Source organism: Herpailurus yagouaroundi, unplaced genomic scaffold, assembly GCF_014898765.1.
Source record: "Herpailurus yagouaroundi ecotype Mexico unplaced genomic scaffold, PumYag 428, whole genome shotgun sequence".
Lineage (NCBI taxonomy): Eukaryota > Metazoa > Chordata > Mammalia > Carnivora > Felidae > Herpailurus > Herpailurus yagouaroundi.
Window position 1 is genome coordinate 2,108,973 of NW_024412645.1, and position 18,514 is coordinate 2,127,486.

Genomic DNA, 18,514 nt, shown 5'->3' on the forward strand with positions numbered 1-18,514 from the left:
ACCAACCCCCACTACTCTTTTTTTCCCCCCCCCCCCCCCGCCCTTCCCCTGCTTGTGCGCGCTCTCTCAAGAATAAAACATTAAAAAAAAAAAAAAAAAAGAAAGAAACATTCTCTCAACACTACCAAATACTCAAATTTAACCCATAAATCATTCTCAAAGCAAACCATTTCTCAAGCAATAAAATATCTAAATATTGATTTATTTTAAAGTATAGCTGGTATTCCCTCTCTCAGTGAGATTTCTTTTTTCTCGAAAAAATAAAACAAATTTAAGCTTTTATTTCAAATGCACTCCTTAAAATCCATCACCTATTTCACCCATCCCCCTACCTCTCTGATAATTATAGAGAACAAATTGATGGTTAAGAGTCCCCAATGAGATTTCTAAGGTAGAAATTTGTTACTTTTAGTTGAAAAAAGCATAGACCCAAAATGTCTCAATAAGTATTACATCATCAGTAAAATTTGAATTGCAACTTTTTTCCAGACAAGAAAAAAAACACCACGAAGAGATTTCAGACCATAATTGTCTTAAAATTACATTCTTTAATGTTGCTCTTATACACTGGTAAGAATTATCAATTATTGCCAACACTGAACACAAAAAAAATAAAAATGTAAAAATCTGGTTTGCACTAGAATATATAATTCCAACAACATTTTGATTGCATTGCAACAAATTTTTAGGTAACTAAATGCATCTATTTTATCCGGAGATTTCTTCCAATGGCTTAATCTACATCTGCTTCACTGAGTCCATAATCCATGCTATCCAACATGACAGCCACTAGCCATATACAGCTAAATTTAGTTCGTTGGTCAAAGTAGCCAAATTTCAAATGCTCAATATGTACTAGAGAGTGCAGATACTGATTGAATGTCAGAAGTATCATCAGAGGAAGTTCTACTGACCAGCACTGGCCCTTTTTTTTTTTTTTAATTCACTTGCAAGAGAGCAAGCGAGACAGCGAGCAAGAGAGTGAGCGAGGTTGCAGACAGAGAGGAAGACAGAGAATCCCAAGTCTCAAACTTAACAAGAAACACAAGTCTCAAACTTAACAAACCATGAGATCATGACCTGAGCTGAAATCAGAAGTCAGATTCAGAAGGTGCCCCAGCACTGGTTCTATATATGCTGTCTCATCTCCCACTCACCCTCAGCCCTTTACTATGCTAAAATTAATCTAAAAGAATTATGATCAATGACTAGTATGAATCACCAAATCCAGTTATTTCCTTAGCCCTCATTTTCTCTCATTTCACTCAAACTTAACTGATTATCGCTTAATTTGTAAATCCTCTCTTCTCTGCTTCCACTGTGCCTCATTAACCTAATTTAAAAGTTTTAATTTATCTTCTTCCACCACCCCCTAAAAGTCAATCTTTGACTCTTCTAGGTTCAAGATCACATCCAGGTAAGGCCTACCTACCCTTCTTCTACCTCAAATTCTGTATCTCCAAACTCCTGCAGGACATTTTTACTTGTATATCCCTGGTCTCAATGTTAAATCTGTGAAGGATTTCATTTTAGTCCTTTCCCAAAACCAGCTCCTCCTCCCAATTTCACATTTCTGTACTATCACTATTCACCAAGACCCAAAACCCACCAACTTTGAATTCTTGCTTACTTCCCATTCAACTAGTTCACAAATGTTTGCCTATTTCCTTCAGCATGTCAACTAAATCTTTTACTTTAATCTGGTCATCTGAATTACCACCTTGCCCACCACCTCAATTCAGGTCCTTGTTACTGAATTTTATGTACAGTACAAATTCTTCACTGTTTTCCAATCTTCGCCTGCTCCCAATTATGCACAGTGCCACTAGACAGATCTTCCCCAAAATTTCCTTTGATCTCAAGAAAGAGCTCAGTACAAAGAGTAAAAGAAAATTCAAACACCTTAATCATTTGATTTCAACAATTCGTACTCAACACACTTTACAAATCTGTCTTTGAATCTTCGATCTTCTGTCCTGGCTAACAAAACCAAAACCATTTCCCAATCTCAGCTTTGTGTGCCTTATCTACATAAAGCTGAGACTCTTCTTAGTCTCTACTACGCAGTTTTTTGTTTAAATAAGCTGTATGCCCAATGTGGTGTGTGAACTCATACGCCCGAGCTCAAGAGTTGCATACTCTACCCACTGAGCTGACCAGGTGCCCCTCTACAATGCAATTTTAATGTATTAGTCTGTATACCAGGAAACTATCCATCTCAGTATCTCATACATAGCACCAATTTTGAACAGACCTAAATGAACAGACCAGGAATAAGAAAGTCACAAATATGCATATTGGTTTAGCTTTAATATAAAAGCTCAATATTTATTACATGCAATTCTATTCTCCAAGAATTTATTCCACAGAACTACTTCTGTTGAAATCATCTTGTTGTTCAAAAGTATAAAGTACAAGACTATCCATTACAGGGGCGCCTGGGTGGCGCAGTCGGTTAAGCGTCCGACTTCAGCCAGGTCACGATCTCACGGTCCGTGAGTTCGAGCCCCGCGTCAGGCTCTGGGCTGATGGCTCGGAGCCTGGAGCCTGTTTCCGATTCTGTGTCTCCCTCTCTTCTGGCCCTCCCCCGTCCATGCTCTGTCTCTCTCTATCCCAAAAATAAATAAAAAACGTTGAAAAAAAAAAAAAAGACTATCCATTACAGACAACACTTCTGAGAATTTAAAAAAAGCAAAAAAAAAAAAAAAAATTTCCCTAGCTGTCAATTAGTAAGGGACTAGGATAATTGTAGTGTGTCTATAAAAAGTTTAAAAAACAAAAAAAAACTACACAGGGGTTACCTTGCTGGCTCAGGTGGTGGAACATGCAACTCTTGATCTTGAGGTACTGAGCCCCACACTGGGTGTACGGATAAACTTTAAAAAGTTTCAGGGGCACCTGGGTGGCTCAGTCAGTTAAGTGTCCAACTCCTGATTTTGGCTCAGGTCATGATCTCACGAGTTCAAGCCCACATCAGGCTCTGCACTGACAGTGCGGAGCCTACTTGGGATTCTCTCTCTCCCTCCCTTCCTGCCTCTCTCTCTCAAAATTAAATAAATGTTTTAAAATTAAATACAAAAAAATTAAAAATTAATTAATTACCACATAGTCTTTAAAAATGGGTATACCTATGGGGCACCTGGGTGGTTCAGTCAGTTAAGTGTCTGACTTCAGCTCAGGTCATGATCTTGCAGTTGAGGAGTTTGAGCCTCACATCGGGCTCTGTGCTGACAGCTCAGAGCCTGGAGCCTACCATTCTGTCTCATTCTCTCTGCCCCTCCCCCACCCATGCTCTGTTTCTCAAAAATGAATAAACATTAAAAAAATTATTAAAAAATACATAAACACACCTTCAGACAAATCTAACAAGATGTCAAATCTAAATCAACACCTATTAAGTACATGGCATTTGTTAAATTATTCTCTACTTTTCTGAATTTTTGAAATATTTAAATCTTAATTTTTTTTAATGTTCATTTTTTGAGAGAGAGTGAGCAGGGGAGAAGCAGAGAGAGAGGAGGACAGAAGATCTGATGCAGGCTCTATGCTGACAGCAGAGACCCTGATGCAGGGCTCAAACTCAAGAACTGCAAGACCATGACCTGAGCTGAAGTCAGATGCTTAACCAACAGCCACCCAGGTGCCCTAAATTTTACATTCAAAAAAGGAAAGGCAGGGTATGGAATTTAGGAACAGAGGAGAATTGGCTTTGTAGACTTCTATAGGGTTTTTGGTGTTTTTTTTGGACAGGCTTGTTAGTCTTTGCTATAAAACTTGTAACTAAAAAGCCCCCATGAACTTTAGTACCTACCTTTATTGCCTTGATGTCTCTTCAATTTTAATCTTACTCTTTAAAAAAATAAATAGATAAGTACAAATGCCTTATCCCAGAAATCTAAAATTTAATGTGCAGAAAACTAAGAACACACACTGATAGGCTCTATCTAATCACTTAAACCCTAAAGGATATATATTACATAGATCTTCCTAAAATATCATGATTAGTATATAAACTTACAGTGGCTCAACTTCCAGCTGTATATTAATACCGAAACCCCAAAGAGACTACATCCTCATAAAAGTCATTTATCTAAATATCCTCCAGTTCTAGAGCACCTGGCTGGCTCAGTTGATAAAACCCCAAGATCAAGAGCCACATGTTCTAAGTTCAAGCCCCATACCAGGTACAGAGATTACTTAAAAATAAGATCTTAAAATAAACAAACCTCCAGTTCAAATTACACACATAAAAATCCTATCACTTCTGAGTTGCTATAATCCCACTTGATATTTACAACATACACACACACACACACACACACACACACACACACACACACACACCACTACAGAACTTGTTCAAGTCCACCTGGCAAGTCAGCAGAAGTGGGAATTCAGGTGAGTCCTGTGTTTAGGATTCACAGAATCTGATTTTTCCTTTCAAAGCATCATTCATAATTCTCAAACAAGCTCATCAGCAAGAAGAAAATTAGATGGAGGTCTTGTGTTTAAATTTGATCAAAATGCAATCTCAGTCATAATGGAGTTTACAGTGAAAAAATTCAAATAAGTTTGCCCCAGTCTTCCCCTACCACTTCCTACAACTGCCACCATGCTTAGGAACTGGAGCCAGTTAACTACCCACTTTCTCACTGGTGACTATGATTTAAACCCTCATAAGACACTCAATGAAAGCTAAAGACATTAAAATGCACTTTAAAATAGCAGTTTTTCCTAATCATAAGAGTACTGCATGCTCCTAGAAAATTGGAAAACTACAGAAGGATAGGAAGCAGAAAACAGCTATACTATCCCACTAGCCAGAAATTAGTCACAGTATTTCTATTCTTATCTTTCCAAGGTCTCTCCCTCTTATTTATAAAAATATATTAGTTAACTAACTAAACAAGATTTTAGGTATGCCTGAACACAAGGGAAAAAACATACTAGTTCTTTGGAAGACTAATTTTCTTCAGTGTTTTCCAAGCCAAAACCACATATAATATGGAACTGGAGAGTAATGAGACAAATGAGAAAAATCACATGTGCTCCTTTTCATTCACCCCATGGCAAACCACGGAGTCCATGTTTCAAGAACCACTATATACCCAAAGACAGACTAATGTTTCCTTTTTAAGTAGCAACCCACTGCATAAAGCTCTCACATACACACACGCATACAGATCTTGGCAGTAAAAAGGACACACATAGTAAAAGGAATTAAATCAAGACTGATTTTTCTGTCGCCTTGATACTATCCTTAGGAGAAGGTAAAATATCTGAAAGGCTGAAAAAAAAATAAAAAAATAAGATCTATGAAAGGCTAACGTAAAATTAATGCCCTCTCCCCCAAAAAAAAAATTTTCTGTGCACATCAGATAAAAGAACTAGAGAAAATTTTAACTATAGGTTTTATAACACTATTACTTATTTACACGTGTAAAAAATATGTAAGAGTTTAAACAGTCCATAAACATTAATAGTTTACTATGTACTGGGCATTATATAAGTGCTGGGGAATGAGGGAGAACAGCCATCAATACTTATTTCTGTAGGGCTTACAGTCTACCTCTTTAAAGATGATGTCAAACACAATGCATGTAGCCTCAAAGGAATGGAAATCATCACTCATTAAATTATGCTCTTAAATCCTTGAGGGTCTAAGAATACACTTGAAAGCACCTTGTAAATCATAAGGTTTAAAAAGAGATACCTAGCCTTTTTTCCAAAGTACTATATACAGCAATCATCTTCAATATAAATTATCTCATTTCTTTCAGCTGGCAAAAAATAATCACACGAGTTTGCTTTTCACAATCTCTAAGACCTTAATATTATCTTTCTCTGACAATGACCTACCTGTATGAAATAAATGAAATTAAGTTCCCCAGGATGGGAGGACAAAGGGAGACTCATCTTTCTAATACAAAAAGCACCACTTCCTGATTTCATAACTTGGTGCGAGGGGGCACAAATCAAAAGCAACTTATTCAAACTTAATAAAGTTACTTTTTTTTTTTTTTTTTACTTTCTGTAATTTATTTATTTTTTATAATTTACATCCAAGTTAGTTAGCATATGGTGCAACAATGATTTCAGGAGTAGATTCCTTAAGCCCCTTACCCTTTAGCCCATCCCCCTGCCCAACAACCCCTCCAGCAACCCTGTTTGTTCTCTATATTTAAGACTCTTATGTTTTGTCCCCCTCCCTGTTCTTATATTATTTTTGCTTCCCTTTCCCTTATGTTCATCTGTTTTGTATCTTAAGGTCCTCATATGAGTGAAGTCATAAGATACTTGTCTTTCTCTAATTTCGCTTAGCATATAAAGTTAGTTTTTAATCGAAGATTCACCATAGAAAGTTTCAGCCCAATAAAGCACTTTTTAAAAGTTAAAGGTTCAGGCTCTTCCAAATGGAGTTACAGTGACATGTTAATTGTGGTACTTCACAAGCAAAGTAGCAATTATTCATCCCTTCCCTCAGTCTCTAAGCTCTTAGAAAACAGAGCTATGTTATAACCAAACCACTTCCCATAAAGCACATTTTAAAATATACCTTACACAATACCAGTTCTTCAAATCTAAGAGGAATAGACTACTTAGATTGTTTCCTATTCTATGATTTTCCCTTTTCGAATTCAACTACCTCAACAACGACAAAAGGTTATCAAACTGTACTTTGGGGGCGCCTGGGTGGCGCAGTCGGTTAAGCGTCCGACTTCAGCCAGGTCACGATCTCGCGCTCCGTGAGTTCGAGCCCCGCGTCAGGCTCTGGGCTGATGGCTCGGAGCCTGGAGCCTGTTTCCGATTCTGTGTCTCCCTCTCTCTCTGCCCCTCCCCCGTTCATGCTCTGTCTCTCTCTGTCCCAAAAATAAATAAACGTTGGAAAAAAAAAAATTAAAAAAAAAAAAAACTGTACTTTGAACAACGTTTGTTTGCCCTTATTGCAGATATGACTCTCAAATGCATGGAACGCTTTAAAGACTATCATAATCCAATTAGGCTGGACCATCTGCAGAACCAGAGGAAATGCCCAAAAACAATCATAGATAAAGGCCCAACATTAAATCTTAAGAGTCTAAAGCAGTGATATCCAAAGCAAAGTAAAATATACCACCAAGGAACATCCAATATACTCCATGGGGGAAAGAATAAAAATGTTTGAATTTTATTTTTAATGCTCATCCTTGATAATTCTTTGTTTATATTTTATAAGGTACACAATAACCTGTTACCATACATATTTTATGTAAATTAAATACTTCAGGATTGAGGATTAATGCTCAAAATTTTTTTGCTATTGAGAGGATCAAAAAGTTTAGAGACCACTGGACTATTCTGTCACTGCACTTTCATTTTTACTTGCCCCTTCCACAGAGTTAAACTGTAGAGGCTAAGATCCGATGCTGAAAAAAGAACAAAAGGAAAACTATTCCCAAACTATGTTAAATTCCCACCAACAAATTAAAAGATAATAAATCACTAGCAAGAATATGAGGAACTGGACACTAAAATACTGTTGGTAGAACTTTGTTATTTTAACGTTTCATTTATTTCTGAGAGAGAGAGAGAGAGAGAGAGACAGACAGACAGACAGACAGACAGAGCATGAGCGGGGAAGAGGCAGAGAGAGAGGGAGATAGAGAATCCAAAGCAGACTCCAGGATCCTAGGGGTCAGCACAGAGTCCAACGCGGGACTGGAACTGGAACTCACAAACCACGAGATCATGACCTGAGCTGAAGCAGGACGCTTAACCAACTGAGCCACCCAGGCACCCTATTGGTGGGACTTTAAAATAGACATCGTGGGTCCCTGAGTGGCTCAATCGGTTAAGCATCCAACTTTGGCTTAGGTCACGATCTCACTGAGTTCGAGCCCCGCGTGAGGCTCCTTGCTGACAGCTCAAAGCCTGGAGCCTGCTTCAGATTCTGTCTCCATCTCTCTGCCCCTCCCCCTGCTCACACGGTCTCTCTCTCCCTCAGATATAAAAAAAAAAAAAAATGAAAAACATTAATGTTTTAATAGACATCCTATCTATAGGACACCTTGAATACATTCAAAAAATTTTTAATGTTTATTTTTGAGAGACAGAGACAGTGCGAGCAGGAGGGGGCAGAGAGAGAGGAAGACAGAATAGAAGCAGGCTCCAGGCTCCCAGCTGTCAGCACAGAGCCTGTGAACTGTGAGATCATGACCTGAGTCAAAGTCGGAAACTCAACTGACTGAGCCACCCAGGCGCCCCAAGTGCATTTTAAATCTGAATGTACCCAGGGCACCTGGGTGGCTCAGTCAGTTAAGCATTCTTGAAGTTCATGGGTTCCAGCCCCACATTAGGCTCTGTGCTGACAGCTTGGAGCCTAGAGCTTGCTTCAGATTCTGTGTCTCCCTCTCTCTCTCTCTCTCTCTGCCTCTCGCCCCCCACAAAAATAAACATAAAAAAAATTTTGGGGGGAGACAGTATAAAGATCAGTAGTTGCCTGCCAGCATTTGGGGGCAGAAAGGAGCAATGAATAGGTGGAGTACATAAGATCTTTAAGGCAGTGAAAATAGTCTTTACGATGTCATGTCATATACCTTGTAAAAACCCATAGAATGCACAACACTAAGAAAGTAAACTATGGCCTTTGGGTGATTATGATGTGTCAATGTCACATCATCAATTGTTAACAAATGTGCCACTCTGGTGGAAGATGCTGAAAATGGAAGAGGTTATGCATGTGTGCTGGCAAGAAAGTATGTGAGAAATCTCTGTAACTTCCCCTCAATCTTTATGTGAACCTAAAACTGCCCTAAGAAAGTGAAGCCTCAATTAAAAAATTATGAAACAATAATATATAAGTATAAAAATCTTTAAAAAAAATTTTTTTAGCACACAAACCCTTTGACCATGTAAGCCCACTTTTAGAAATTTAGCCTATGGAAATGGTAGCACAATTGTATAAAAAAGGTCCAAAAGAATTCATGACAGCACTGTTTTAAGAGAAAAATTGAAAATGTCCATTAATGGGAAACTGTTGTACACTATGATGCATCTGTATCACAGAACACTAAGTAACCATGAACAGAACATCAATTTGACATGGAAAGTTGTTCTTTTTAAGTATTCAGTAGATAATGTATAAGAAAAAAGGAAAATACCAAACATCACATTTAAGTGGAATTATGGGTTATCTCTATTTCATTGTCCTGAGTTATCTCAATTTTGTTTTTTGTAGGGTTCCCCCCACACACACACACACTGAATATGTACTTACAGCTTTCATAATCAGAAATAACAACCTGATTTTGAAATTAAAAATTAGACTAAATTAGGGGCGCCTAGGTGGCTCAGTCAGTTGAGCATCCAACTTTGGCTCAGGTCACGATCTCGAGGTTTATGGGTTCAAGGCCTGCATCAGGCTCTGTGCTGACAATTCAGAACCTAAGCCTGCTTCAGATTGTGTCACCCTCTCTTTACCCCTCCCCCACTTGCACTTTTTCTCAAAAAATAAACGTTTTAAAAAATTAATAAAAATAATAAGTGGTACCTGGTTGGCTCAGTTAAATGCCTGACTCTTGGTTTCAGCTCAGGTCCTGATCTCAGTTCCTGAGTTCGAGCTCTGCATGGGGCTCTGCACTGACAGCAAGGAGCCTGCTTGGGATATTCTCTCTCTCTCTCTCTCTCTCTCTCTCTCTCTCTCTCTCTGCCCCTCCCCTGCTCATGCACATTCTCTCAAAATAAATAAACTTTTTTTAAAAATTAGACTAAGTTGGGGCGCCTGGGTGGCCCAGTCGGTTAAGCGTCCGACTTCAGCCAGGTCACGATCTCGCGGTCCATGAGTTCGAGCCCCGCGTCAGGCTCTGGGCTGACGGCTCGGAGCCTGGAGCCTGTTTCCAATTCTGTGTCTCCCTCTCTCTCTGCCCCTCCCCCGTTCATGCTCTGTCTCTCTCTGTCCCCAAAATAAATAAACGTTGAAAAAAATTTAAAAAAAAAAAAAATTAGACTAAGTTAAAATTCCTTATTGTTACCCTGTAGCACTTCCAAAAATGTTTTAATGTTTGTTTATTTATTTATGGCGGGGGGGGGAGGGGGAGGGGGAGGGAAGAAAGAGGGAGACAGAGAATCCCAAGCGGGCTCAGTGCTGTCAGCACAGAGCCCAGATGCAGGGGCTAGAATTCAGCAACCATGAGATCATGACCTGAGCCAAGATCAAGAATCAGATGCTTCACCAACTGAGCCCAGGTGCCCCCCAAAAAACTCTTTATGAACACTCTACTTGGCCCCATAAGATTTATGGAATCAGTCTAAATACTTTACAATTAAAGATTTATATTATAGAAAAATAAGCTTAGAACAAAAGAATAAGAACTATCCTATTTTAAATTAGCCATTTTGTCTTTAGACCAATTCTTTCCAAATATGTTAGAATTTATCAATATAACGATAATTCCTTATTATTTTGCCAGCTTATCAATCTATGAATAATTTAGAGAATGAAATGAGTTTATATTTCTCTTCTGGAACTAAGTTATAAAAGCATTAGCTACTAAAAAATTAAACTTGGGGGCACCTAGGTGGCTTAGTTGGTTAAGTGTCTTCAGCTCAGGTCATGATCTCATGGTTGGTGAGTTTCAAGCCCCTCATCCAGCTCTCTGCTGTCAGCATGGAGCCCAAGCCCACTTCAGAGTTCTATCTTCCTATCTACCCCTCCCCTGCTCACATGCACACTCGCTCCTTCTCCCTCAAAAATAAACATACATTTAGGGGTGCCTGGGTGGTTCAGTCAGTTAAGTGTCCAACTTTGGTTCAGATCATGATCTCACAGTTCGTGGGTTCAAGCCCCACGTCAGGCTCTGTGCCAATAGCTCAGAGCTTAGAGCCTACTTCAGATTCTGTGTCTCCCTCTCTCTGTCCCTCTCCCTCAAAAACTAACATTAAAAAAAATTTTTTTTAATAAACATACATTTAAAAAAAAAAAGGAAACTTAGAACCCAGAGGAAATCAGGAAAACTTGCTACTATCTTTAATAATAAAATCATTCTAAATATTGTGTGAAATAGGTACAAAATAGGTACAAAATAGATCCAGGCCTGGACATATTCAAGATGATACTTTGTAGTAGTCAGCATCAAGACAATACTTCTGTAGTTACCAAGTAGTCATTTAAGGAAAGAGTGCTTAAGTGCTCACTTCGGCAGCACACATACTAAAATTGGAATGATTACAGAGAAGATTAGCATAGCCCCTGCGCAAGGATGACACGCAAATTTGTGAAGCGTTCCATATTTTTTAGCAGCACTATCAACAATAACCAAAGTATGGAAAGAGCCCAAATGTCCATGGATGGATGGATGGATAAAGAAGATGTGGTATATATACACAATGGAGTATTACTCGGCAATCAAAAAGAATGAAATCTTGCCATTTGCAACTACATGGATGGAACTGGAGGGTATTATGCTAAGTGAAATTAGTCAGAGAAAGACAAAAATCATATGACTTCACTCATATGAGGACTTTAAGAGACAAAACAGAGGAACATAACAGAAGGGAAACAAAAATAATATAAAAACAGGGACGGGGACAAAACAGAAGAGACTCAAATATGGAGAACAAACTGAGGGTTACGGGAGGGGTTGTGGGAGGGGAGATGGGCTAAATGAGTGAGGGGCACTAAGGAATCTACTCCTGAAATCATCGTTGCACTGTATGCTAATTTCGATGTAAATTTTAAAAAAATAAAAATTAAATTTAAAAAAAAAGGAAAGACTGCTTAAGAACATTTGCATAAATCTATGTCTTACCTTTGTTCATCAAACAGACTTTATAACAGAGGTAAAAGGTACCTTACCCTTGACAAAACAGCTTTTATTTAACCTAGCTTCATAATTTCCTTGCAGTTTTTAATTTGTTTTATGCTTTACTATCTTAGACAGTCATCCTGACTACAAAGCCCAGATACCATATTCCTAAGCAATTGCTTCAAAGTTTAACAACTCAAGAAAAAACATTTTTTGCGTTGCAACCCAGTATATAAACATATAAAAAGTTTCTCAAATCAATACATTTATCATTTGCAATGTGCTGATTTTTTTTTTTCTTTTAATGCTTTATTTTTAGATCACCACATTGATGGGGCACCTTGGTGGCACAGCCAGTTAAGCGTCAGACTCTTGATTTTAGCTCAGGATAGGATCTCACAGTTGTGAGATTTAGCCCCACATAAGGCCCTATGCTGACAGTGTGGAGCCTGCTTGGGATTCTCTGCCTCTGCCTGCCTCTGCCTCTGTCTCTGTCTCTGTCTCCCTCCCTCTCTCTCCCTCTCTTTCTCTCTCTCTCTCTCTCCCTCTCTCTCTCCCTCCCTCTCTCTCTCTGAAACTAAACTAAGATCACCACATTGATATCTTTACCCTAATGGTGTTGCCACCTACCACCCAGAAATAGTCCTGAACTTCACACACAGTATACTAAACTCCTTCCACCACCTTCTACCACTGCTCCAATATAACAAAACGGGTGAAATCAAGCAAATCTATTCCAAGTGCAAACCTTTGCACAATTGTGAGACATTCCCAATCCCACTCAAGTTCCTGTCACACTGTGACTATTCCTATTGGCATACAGGATGCAAGTGCTAAAAGGCCTACAGAAGCAGAAATCTTTTCTGTTACCGTGTTGGTGACATTAGTAATTTCTACACCTGACAGTACATACTAGGTTTACCACTGCTCCACAAGCCAACTCTTCTAAGAAAATAAAATAGGATTCTAATATATCATACCCTTACTTTTTAGACTGCTTTTCATATACACCATTCCACTTTAAATAAAAGATTATTCTTCCTTTTATTAATGAGGGAATTAAAGTTCAGAGGGGTTATGTGGCTTGCCAGAAACAACACAGCTAACAAGGAACACAACTCAAGCCTGAACCCAGGATTCACTCCTCTACCTGTTCTCATGCTACAATTTTCATTGTGAACATCTAACACAAATATGAACTTAAAAGGTATGTTAAGTTTCTAGATACAAGGGGCACCTGGCTGGCTCATTCAATAGGCATGCCACTCTTCATCTCATGATCCTGAGTGAGAGCCCTACGTTGGGCATAGAGTTTATGTAATAAAAAAAATACATATTTTTTAAAAGTTTCTAGATACAGGGGCACCTGGGTGGCTCAGTCAGTTAAGCATCTGATTTCATGGTTCCTAAGTTCAAGCCCAACTTGGGGTTCTCTATCAGCACAGAGGGATCCTCTGTCTCCCTCTCTGCCCCTCCCCCACTCACTCACACACTCTCAAAAATAAACTTTTTAAAAAGTTTCTAGATACAGAAATGGAGAGCACTGTATCAATATTAGTATCAAAATAAAGACTTAAAAACAGCAATGAATGTTAATGTTGGTAGCCTCTAAAACTATTAGAAATTCTACTTGAATCCAGTATGGATTTGATCTCACACTCTGTCTTAAGTGAATGTTTCACTGATTATAAAATTACATATAAATTCACCATAGAAAATTACAGAATTGGGTGGTCTGTTAAGAAACAACTAGGCACATAAATTACACAAACTTCCCCAAACCATTCTTAATCTTGTGGCTTCACACTAAATTATGAAGTTCCTCATGTGAAATCCATTTTGATTTCAACACTAAGTGAATTACAACAGCATAAGCATGTTGTTTCTGCGTAATACTTGCAACATGCACTCAATTTTCAGAGCACTTTAGGACAATGTCCACAATCTATAAGCTAAAAATAAAACCCAAAAATGTTCAAGTTTTTTTTTACTTTTTATTTCATGTTTTTGTTTGTTTTTGAAGGAGAGAGAGAGACAGAGCATGAGCGGGGGAGGAGCAGAGAGGGAGACACAGAATTCGAAGCAGGCTCCAGGCTCTTAGCTGTCAGCACAGAGCCCCATGCTGGGCTTAGTTTTTTTTTTAATTAAAAAAGTTCACCTGCCTATGTAAGATGAATACCAAGTAACATAATTACAAATTATTAAAGATTTGTAGAAGGACACCTGTTAAAGCATGCAACTGTTGATCTTGGGGGTCACAAGTTCAGGCCCCATGCTGAGTGTAGAGCTTACTTAAAAAATATGTATTTGTTTTTGTTTTTTGGTACAAAAAGGTGATTTTACTAAAGTACAAGGACAGGACCCACGGGCAGAAAGAGCTGTCCATAATATTTCTTTTAAAAGAAATAAAGAAAAAGGGGCTCCTGGATGGCTGTCGGTTAAGTGCCCAACTTCGGCTCAGGTCATATCTCGCGGTTTGTGAGTTCGAGCCCCGTGTCAGGCTCTGTGCAGACAGCTCAGAGCCTGGAGCCTGCTTCAGATTCTGTGTCTCCCTCTCTCTCTGCCTCTCCCATTCTCATGCTGTCTCTCTCTGTCTCTCAATAATAAATAAACGTTAAAAAAAATTTTTTTAATAAAAAGACTTGCAGAATCTGGCTGAGGAAACCACTTGAGATCAACAAGTATAGGCCTTTAATCATATAGATGAGAAAACAGAGATCCAGAGAAGTGACACTCCTAACAGCAGTCCCACAGTCAATTAATGACACAGAATCTGTCAATCTACAGCTTCCTGTTATCCTAAATGTCTCTGCATCCAATAAAATGTCACTAAAAAGGGCTACTAAACCTAAAAAAGACACATTTAAGACCCAAAAACTGGGGGACAGGGTAGTATACAATGACAGTCTTAAAAAGGGGGGGGGGGGAGCTTCTGTTTTGTAAAGATTTTAAGTAATCTCTATACTCAATGTGGGGCTCGAACTTACAGCCCTGAGATCAAGAGTTGCATGCTCTACCAACTAAGCTAGCCAGGAGCCCCTAGAATACAGAACCTCTTGAAGGAATTGCAAAGTTCCAAACCACATGAGCTCAAACCTGGCTCTTTAATCCAATACAAGGTATCACGTAGTTTTTAATAACTCCTGTTATCAACCACCATAACTTTTTCTCCCCCATCTTAAATACTATTCATTTGCTCAACAAATATCTGAAAGCACAATATAAATTAGGAACTATGCTAGGTACTGAAGACACCAAGAAAACAAAACAGAAAGAGCCTTTTGCTCAACTGGATACACTTCTCTAAAATACTAGTCCATGACCTGACAGGATATTTACCAAACTCCTTCACTACTCTACATAACTATACCAACATTTTCTGCCAATTCTTCCAAACTTAAATAGAACCTCACCACACCCCCTCTGCAATATGAATATTTCTTGGGTAATTCACTATTCCACTTTTACCACAGAAAGTGTTAATCAGAACTACAAAAGAATTAAAAACTGACTTTACCGGGCAGCACCTGGGTGGCTCAGTCGGTGAAGCGTCCGACTCTTGGTTTCAGCTCAGATCATGATGTCACAGTTCATGGGTTCAAGCTCTGTATCTGGCTCTGAGCTGTCACTGCTGAGCCTGCTTCAGATTCTCTCTCTCCCTCTCTGCCCTTCCCCATGCATGCTCACACTCTCTCTCTCAAAATAAACTTTAAAAACTGACTTGACCACTCCTCATGGACTGGGGCAAGTTTCAAGAACTTTTCACAATCCACAATAAACCTTCCTGGTGCACAACCCTCATCATCTCAAATGACTGGTAACTCATCCACCCTACCCTCACTTTACTAGAAACCTGAGTCAGATGGTTTAGGAGCAACCATGATGTTGAGACGTTGGGAAGCACATACCATGAAGTCCTTTGTGAGCCAGAAGTAAACTTACTGCCTCTCAGTCTCCTTTTTTTCCCCATGGATCTTTTGATACATCTCTAGATACACCTCCAGTCAAGCAGCACCTAATTTTATCAGGTATGTTCCCAAAGACTTGCACAACTAACTTCTGGCAACAAATCTGATTCCCCTATCTAAATCCATTATATTTTAAGAGATGCTCAATTTTCAGATTTAGGTTTCTCAGGCTTCCCCTTCTTCCCTGTAAGAATTAAAGCTCTATAAAGAATTAAAAGCACTCTCAGAAGTCCTAATTAATGGAAAAGCTCTGGAATACCAAAGGTGACCTACAGCTGACTTTCACAGGTTCACAAACCTGGCTGACCAGAATCATTCATGGAGCTTTGTAAGGATGGATTCCCATGCCCCACCCACAGAGATTTTTATTCACCAGGTCCTGCATGGAGCTTAGGAATCAACATTTAAGATGGTCCATACTATTTCTGACGACCGTGTTTAGGTAACCACTGAACTAAAAAACCTAGCCTACAAGCTAAGAAACATGGATTCTCCTATGGCTTGCTATTAACTACAAGTAGGGCTGTACCACTATGCTGGTCACTTGAACTGCTCTGGGTCACCTGAAAATAAGGGAGGTAATTAGAGCTAAAAGAGGCCTTCACAGGCAGCCAATTTAAAATTCGGGAACTCTCCAAATTTAGTTTAATATCACATACTGTACTGGGTTTACTCAAAACTGTCATTCTGTAAGCTCTGTGACCCACCGAAGTTACAGGCTATAGTAGGCAAGACTTTCTGCATGCCACCAATGCACCCTACTTGGGTCTCTGTCCCTACAGAAACAGCCTTTAACCTGAAAGAATAAAGTTCCTATCACCTCTCCGAGTACAAATCACAAATGTTTAATGTAAAAAATTATTTCGTGTAATTCAACCCAAGCCTTGGATGGCATCACCGTCCACATTACGAAAAACGAAGTTGAACCTCAACTAGAAGAGTATGCACGGTTTTTTTGTTGTGAAAAATTAGATTCCGTCGGATAAAGTGGACGTCAAGATATTAAACCAATCAAGAATTTAGGCCTCAGGCTGGTGAAGACACACCTGAACATCAACAGATCAAGTGCAAAACTCACTGACGAGATTACCAGACCCCAGAGAAGTTTATTAAAGCACCTATAAAATTCAACCCATTATTTTGAACTAAGTTTTCCAGCCCAAAGTACAAGCAACAATATTATCGCAGGGGTCCGAAGCAACAGAATTTCCAATTGAGAAATAACAATCTTTCGCGGAGCTGTCTGACCCAGTGTTTCCTGAGCTCTCAACCGCCTCCGAACCATCCTTCCCACCCAAGTACTACCAGGTCAGGAGGATGCCCTGCTGCACAGTCGGCCACTCCTCCTTCCCACAAGTCCCGGGCCCTTACCGCTCGCCTCAGGGGCTCCGCTGGCCCCGACCTCCGGCCTCTCGCCACAGTGGACTCCCACAGACCCGGTTGGGAACCGGGGGAAGGGGGGGGCATACACTCACCTCCCGGGGTCCGCAAGCACTTCCCCGGAAGCTCCCGGGGTAGCATTTCACACCCCTAGACCCATGGGCCCATCCGCACCGAGTCCGGGATGGCCGCCGGGGCCTGGGACCCCGCCTCCCCCGCGCCGAGGGTCGGGCCGAGCCGGGCCCGGCCACTGCGCTCCCACTCCCCACGCCTCCCCCTGGCGGCCGCGGCCGCCGCCCAGGACACCCCTCCCCAGGCCACGCACGCCGTCCCCAGCCCCCCACGGGCCGCCGCCTCCTCAGAGGGTGACAGCCGCTGCGCCGGGGCCGAAGCCGGCCCCTCCTCCAGCCCCTCCTTACCCCCGGAGGAGGGGGGGGGGGGAGCGTTCTTACCGGGCGGCAGGACATGGCGAGGCCCGCCACGGCACGGCCTCCTCCGCCACCCCACTAGGCTCCCAGCCAGGGCCGGCGGGGGGCAGCGCCTGGGCCGCTGGAGCGTTTCGTCCGGCTGCTCCTTCGCTGCCGCCGCAGCCTTCTCACAACCACAACAACATGGCGGCAGCGGCCACACAGAGCGCGCTCCTGACGCCGAGCCGGGCCACGAGCGGGGGCGCGCGCGCACGCTCGGGCCCTCGATCCGCGGTCAGGGAAAAAAGGCAGGCGTTCGCGGGCTGGGCGAAGGCGGGGCCCGGACCGATGGCCACGCCCCGGGAGGTAGGCGGGGCTGCAAGCGAGCTGAATGCCCTCCGCAGCGGGAGGGGGGAGGAGCCCAGGTGAAGAAATCAGAAACAGGTGGGAAATAGGCAAAGAAAAAAACCAATGGTGGTCCTACAGATTTGGAGGAGGCATCGTTTCCCTGCTTTAGAACCCTGATAGAGACAAAGCCTCACTCTACTTAACCAATAAAATAGAATAGTAGTATTTTTCACCTGTAGTTATGATGAAGCTAAAACCAATTTAATATAATGCATATAAGTATGGTGTGCTCAAGTCTCTACTCCGAAAACAATTTCAAACTGCTTCAGCTGAAGCTCAGCTGGAACAAATGAGTTTTCAAACAAAAATTGTACCCTATTCCCAACAGCCTGCAGAAGAATTCTACAAGCCAGAACAGAATTATTTTAGGCCCTAACAGATTAACTTCAGAGTTGCATTTCAACAGTATACCCTTGACTTTTCTGGAAAGTAGCCAAGAGAACTAGTCAGATGAAATTTATGTTTGCATTTGTTATATTTCTTCCACAGCAATTATTTATCCATCTTTCATGTTTATGGTCTTTCTATCCCATTCCAATGTAAAATCTACTTGAAAATAAAATTATTT

General features: G+C 40.6%; 1 protein-coding gene and 1 non-coding gene across 12 annotated transcripts in view; one reads left to right on the forward strand and one right to left on the reverse strand.

Moving 5' to 3' along the window:
• MTMR3 (myotubularin related protein 3) overlaps positions 1–17,792 on the reverse strand; it is a 149,680-nt gene extending 131,888 nt beyond the window's left edge. For 5 of the 11 annotated variants that reach the window (XM_040463974.1, XM_040463969.1, XM_040463972.1 and 2 more), the window contains exon 1: positions 17,584–17,790. The gene's annotated coding sequence lies outside the window, so the exon portion shown is untranslated. Of the gene's footprint in view, positions 1–17,226; positions 17,323–17,583 lie in introns of those variants that run through there. The other 6 variants (XM_040463967.1, XM_040463965.1, XM_040463975.1 and 3 more) reach the window with 4 other exon arrangements.
• Positions 11,165–11,272, forward strand: LOC121022694 (U6 spliceosomal RNA). Its single transcript, XR_005787060.1, has one exon. It is a non-coding gene; the product is annotated as a U6 spliceosomal RNA (small nuclear RNA).
• Positions 17,793–18,514: the final 722 nt, after the last annotated feature.